We start from the raw sequence: 6,502 nt of genomic DNA on the forward strand, positions 1-6,502 counted from the left end.
TGCACAACATCATCCACTCCAGTTTCCTTGCCCTGGAGTGATTGGTGCTTGTTTTCACAGTTAGAATCGGTTGTCTCCAAATAAAGTCGCCTAACCTTGTAAGAATTCGAATTTGTTTTGACGGAAGGCAGCTCATCATCCAAGATGCCCCTTCACTTCAAAGGTTGATCCTTGATTCTAGTTATTCACCGTTGCAAATAAATGTCCTCTCTGTGCCTAAACTGGAGACCTTGGGTGTAATACATGATCTCTGTGCTCATTTCAATATGGTGTTTGGCTCCATAGTTCTTCAGGTAATTTACATTATCATCTACACTTGTAACCGAAGCTGCATTTTAAATTTCTGCGCATAAGTTATATGTCATCTTGGGGTACACATTTTGTACTAATAATATGTTCTATGCTCAATGAAGAGTTTCTCCATGGATGGCCTATCAATGGTGCTGGATTCTGTCAAGATCTTATATATCCAAATGAATAGTTTTGATTTGAACACGATTATTGGCTTCCTGCAATGCTTTCCATGTCTGGAGAAGTTGTACATAAAGGTAATAATTTCACGCACATTGGAAGCCCGCATATAGTGTACTAGAATAACCGTTCAGCTATTGCTCTTTCGACACTCTTTTCTTAGACCTTAACTGTTTTCAATCTTCATGTCTATTTAGGCAACAGGACGGGGTAAGAAAGTTATAACCAATCGGTGGATTCGTAAGCATCGGGATTTTCTCACTTCTCATGAGATTCGATTGAAGACAATAACGCTAGAACGATATATAGCCAACCGTGCAAACACTAGATTTGTCACATTCTTCCCATTGAATGCGAGGTTACTATTGTCCATCAGGCTTAAGTTTATCAACAGCATGGTTTTGATGGATGGGTATGTGGAAGAGCAAAAAAAGGAGTTTTAGGTGGGCAAAAGAGCTTCTGAACGTGTCGGGCTTCTATTTACAACATATTGTGGTCATAATCCAGTAAATTTTACGAACCATGATGTTCATTCTATGGACCTGACCGATCCATTTGACTGTGACTGCCGAAAACAGTGTTGGAGTTAGATGTTGTTTCCCTTTTCAACTTGGGTTTTTTTGTAAACCTGATGAACAATTAACCCTAGTGCTTTTGTACAGTTTGTAAGCTGGAGTTAGACGTTCTTGCCCTTTCCAACTCGGCTGTGACTGTCATATTTTCTTTGAAGCAAGGAAAATAGCTTGCCAGTCGTTTAATTTAGAGTGAAATACTGTAACAACTAACAAATCCCAACCAAGGGAAATAACATCACTCTCGCCGACTGCTTGAGGTCACTGTGCATTACAAAAACCAAGTGATTAGCCCCCATCAGCACCCACAAACTTATTTCGAACTAGCACATCAAATGGGCTATAAATTTTCATAGGAAAGGCTGCATGACCGTGACAGATTTGGATTCTGACATTTGGGACCCGCGAGGAAATAGCCTATCCAAGGTGGTGTCGACTTACTAGCCAGTCAACAAACAATTCTGCCTACCAGCCGTTGGATTGACATCCAACATCTGTCGTGTATGTTCTATCTCTTGTCTTCTTCTTCCTCCAGCCATCCAAACCAAACCACCCCGTCGGCTCCGCCTGCTCCCGCCTCCCATGGCTGGCTGCGCCTCCATCGCCCTACCGTACGTACCCTCCAACGTTGGCCAGTCCCTCCCTCTATTCCCCCACATGTCCTGTTATTCTCCGGTGACGTCAGCCCCAACACGCACCCGCACCCGAACCTGTGACTGGACCGGTGCATCTTTCACGGCTCCTGTTCGTTCCGTCTGAGGCCTCACTGTCGTCTTCCGCCTTGCGGCCTTGGTTCGCTTGCCGTGCGTGGTGTGCCGCCCTCTTGCGTTGTCAACGTCGTCAACAACCGAGAGGAACAAGGAGATGACTGTACGTGGAGAGGATGACAGTAGGGACCCACCAGCGTCATGGCAGTACGCAAGCAAGTGCCTCTATATTACAATCCCAAAAATATGGTTCCTCCTAATGGTTGGACATATGGGGCTCACGCCATTGTCAACGTAGTCAATAAACGAGAGAATTACACTACGAGCGGTTGACACCAGGGACTCAACAGGTCACGCAATTTTTTTTAGGAACAAGCAGTTGTTATTTATACTAGTTTTAGCGACGGATTAGGGTAACAATGGGGTTGTGCGGGGGCTGTGGCCCGTCTAGCCAGGGTTTTATTTATGTTTACCACATCATGAGTCCAGTTGTGTGTTTTTCTTGCTGAAAATGGCTAGCCCAGTTCTATTTTTTTAAAAGAAATACCCAAACGAGGCCTACTTGCTTTATCAGCCCTGTTGGGCTGCAAATCTTTCAAGATGAGGAGAGTTTCATTCGGTTTGCCCAAAAATGGGTTGTACATTTTTAAAACACATCAAACCGGGAATTAGTTTCAAATTTTTTCATTACAAGATTTTAAATTCCATTGAATTTTATGCGTGGACAATTATTTGGATTTTATATTTATATAAATTACTAGCAAAAGGGCCCGTGCGTTGCAACGGGAAGAAAAAAATCATAATATTCAACGGCCGTGACCACATTTTGCGACATCACCGTGATATACTATCACTCTCAATTTCATGAAATTATGAACAATTTTCAAAATCATGAACCTTTCAAAAAACTTGTGCATATATTTGAAATCGTGGACATTTTTTAAATTCGTGAGTTTTTTTTCAAATTTTTGAACATTTTTTGAATTCATGAACAGTTTATACTATTTGCAAACATTTTTTAAAAATTGTGAACATCTTTTTAAAGATTTTACTTGAATCGGCGCACATTTCTAGAACCGACGAACATTTTTGGCCCAATTGGTGGACGAAATTTTTAAATTTACGATTTTTTTTTGATTTAATGAACATTTTTTAAATGCATGATTATTTTTTGAATCCGCCAACATTTTACGAATGAATAAACTATTTTGTAAGTCATGAACAGTTTTTTCATTTGTAGGATATTTTTACATTCATGAACATTTTTTTAGTTGGCTAATTTTTGTTCAATTTCATGAACATTTTTGAATACACAAACTTTTTAAAGAATCATGAACATTTTTTGATTTCCCGAACATTTGGTTTAAAAAATGTGAACATTTTTTGAGTAAGCAAATATTTTGTACAAAATCGCAAACATTTTTTGAAGGAAAAATTGCACAAAAATAATGAGAAGCTAAAAAGTTTATGCGACATGAAAAATATCAGTACTAAATGGGGTTGATTGCCTTTTATTAGCTTATTAACTCCAGCGGAATGCATTGCAGAATTCCTTTATTAGAGAACACAAGTAATATAGATTAGAGAGAGTAGCATAATTTGGACTCAGGCTTTGATCTGTTGACCTTTTACCCTTATTTCCAAGCATAGATCACACCGTATATATGAAGTATATACCAAAATTATAATAGACATCTTGGTGAGGAAGAAAAAGAAAGTTTCATAGATATCGACATAATTCAGGGAGGCTCACATAGGTATATTGGCACATATGTACAACTAAAGCCTCTGCGAAACCTGAGGAGATCAAAGAAATGAACATGGAGGCTGAACATACAGTCTGCTATATATAATTCATGGATAGAACATTACTACAACATAGCATAACTATGCAATGCGGGAGCTAAATCTTCAATTTTACTACACCGTGTGTCTGCATAAACAACCAATTTCTGCTAAAAGTGTTGCTTAGTTAGCATAATGGAATATGTAAGCAGCAACACCCAGAAGATGAAGTTTTACAGTAATGTAAAGTTCTCTACAATCCTAATTTTAAAGATTATCCAACAAACAACTACAAGAAAATTATGGAAGTCACCGGCCACCCTTCAATCACCAATTGTGAACAGGCAAACAATTCTTCAGCTCACATGCATAGGCTTGATCTAGAGGACACATGAACTTCGATGGTGAGGAGATCCTAGTACACATGAGTATGTCTGATGATGATGATGCAGGTCATGGTGAGCAGAGCATGAACTGCATGGTGCAGTGCTGCTGCATGGTGTCCTACATCAGGGCGAGGAGTGAGGAGATTAGCACAGCTCCAACGAATTAGAAAACTGAAAATAGTCATGTACTCAGGTTTAGTCAGTAAGGAAATGGCAAGTTAAAAGCATACTGTGTCTGATTGTCTTTCAACAATGTTACGGCACTGATCCTTGTATCTTTCTTTAGCAACATTGAAATACTCCTGAACCTTTAGGAATTCAGACTTGTGTAAACAAGCATGCCAATTATAGGAGAAAAACATATAATGAATATGGAACCGGAGAAACAATATATCTAAATCTCATACTAAAACATGGAAATATGACGTAACTTGCAAAACTTATTTTTTTCTGATTCTCCCAAAATTAGGAGCGTTAACAACACATACCTGAATAACACATCGAATAAGGACAACAGACCATAGAGAAGCAGATGAAAAACAAATTGAATTTACTGGCCTTAATACGTGCATGGAGCTTCTTAAAAATCAGAGTGCCCCAATGCTCCGCTTTCTGGATCTCCTACAACAATCAAAAGAGACTTTTGCTTCTGTTAGATTGTACTCACTACAACTATGAAGACCACCGTGACACCAATATTATTACATTAGCCAAGGTTTCAAGATTAGAACAAAAAAAGTACATTCGTTATTCAAGGCACAAATTATTAGTTTTCGGACTCTCCTTGGATTGAGAACTATATCTGTGGTCCATAGATCATGTGGATGGAATAAGATAGGCATGACACACAATGAAGTAATTCTCAGTTAAATATTCAAGTAAATTTTAGGTAAAAAAGGACACTTAATCTTCATATATAAATTAGGAGGAAATAGCATGATGATGTATGCAGAATTACAGTCATACGTTCTCACTTACCAAAATAAGCAATGCAACTCGGAGTCCAGTAATCAATCAACGGACGAACTGGGTCAATTTGCATGAAAACATGATTAAGAATATTAAATCCTCCTAGCCCAGGATCAGAACTAATGGCACCACAAAAGATGATTAATTAATTAATTAAACATGGCATCTCCAAAACATCCGGCTTTTGACAACAGCTGTTGCAACTCCATTCGGTAGCCCACGCATAGGTACTGCATTGCAACTACATTACCCCTAACGATTCTAATTAAGGTGGCCACCAACCATCCAGAGATCGAAGTAACACTGCGGCATGTTGTCCAAATCCAAATGGCATAGGTAACATTGCGACATAAAGAAATCATTACGTCTATGTAAAAAGAATGAGAAAAACACATAAAAAGTTATTGTGGAGTAAATATGACATACAAATATCACACTTCAATTTGACATTGTCTATGTATTCTCAATTATTACTCAGAGCATTTAAGGAGTCATCACCAAGCATCCCCTGCCAAGACGAGAACACATAGAGAGCATGCAAAATAACACAAAGTATGTACTGTACTTTTAGTTATACAAATGCCAGTACCATTACTTCACCCTGCCACTAAAAGTTACCCCATATGTGACCACTTCCAGCAAGTAGATGGCTCATATTCAGCTATACATTGGCAAACTGGAGCAAAGCTACAATGACTATGGTTTGCAGGCCAAAAGAAGACTCACCGACAGGATGCCAGAAGTGGTAGATTATTAAAAATAATAAACATAAGAATAATCAGAGATGCGTATTGAACCCTGCATGTTTAATTCAATCGTGCATCATGTTTTCTGCTAACCCTGCTACATCCGTTGTCAAAGTTTCAACTTCATCCAGTCATCAGGAAAATAGTTTAAACTCTGAAAGAGGTCAGAAACTACCACCGTTTCCGCCAAAACATTATGATATGTTAGACATTATATCCCATAACAGAGTGACAAACTGAATAATTTCCCGTAAAATGTGAGCCTGAAAACTATCAGAGTAGCAGGGTTGTGGTTTTTGACATTCAACTCCCCTTAAACATTCTGGGGCTTCTGTGTTGCTAACTGTACATGCTTTGTTTCTACTATATCAGTAATCTTACGTATTCCAAGTATCACATAAAAAACGTGAATATGTAGCATATGACATCAACAGCAAATTAAGAGTACAACAAAAATATAACCCACACACAGCAAGCAAGCGGCATCATGCAGAGCAAGCCGTTCAGATTGGAGGGGCGCATATGGCTGGCTACGTTGTCCTGCTCGTCCAGATTGGACCTGGCACATGCCAGGCAGTGAAGCGGGAGGGAGCATACGGCGCGAAAAGGGAAGGTCGGGGAGTGGCGCGCAGGTGGAGGAGATGAGCCCCTGGGGTGGGAAGCGACACTGGGGTAGCAGTGATGTTAGCCATGGGAGGCGGGCGAACTGGTCCGTCGGTTGGTGGAGTGCGCCAGGAAGTTGTGGCCGGTGGCGAAACCGGCGGGTTTGGGGGAACCAACGCCGAGGTCGAAGCAACAGGGAGGAATCCCGGCAGCACCGTGGTAGCAAGGGAGGGGGAGCCGGCAACGGCGCGGCGTCGTGTGTC

The 6,502-nt window shown here is 40.1% G+C and overlaps 1 long non-coding RNA gene across 1 annotated transcript; it reads right to left on the reverse strand.

Moving 5' to 3' along the window:
• Window positions 1-3,556: 3,556 nt before the first annotated feature.
• LOC119267950 lies at window positions 3,557-6,496 on the reverse strand. The gene is made up of 2 exons (XR_005132766.1): window positions 4,152-6,496; window positions 3,557-4,039 (listed from the first exon to the last, which is right to left on the reverse strand). It is a non-coding gene; the product is annotated as an uncharacterized LOC119267950 (long non-coding RNA).
• Between the last annotated feature and the right edge of the window lie 6 nt (window positions 6,497-6,502).

The sequence above is a fragment of the Triticum dicoccoides genome, chromosome 1A, assembly GCF_002162155.2.
Source record: "Triticum dicoccoides isolate Atlit2015 ecotype Zavitan chromosome 1A, WEW_v2.0, whole genome shotgun sequence".
Lineage (NCBI taxonomy): Eukaryota > Viridiplantae > Streptophyta > Magnoliopsida > Poales > Poaceae > Triticum > Triticum dicoccoides.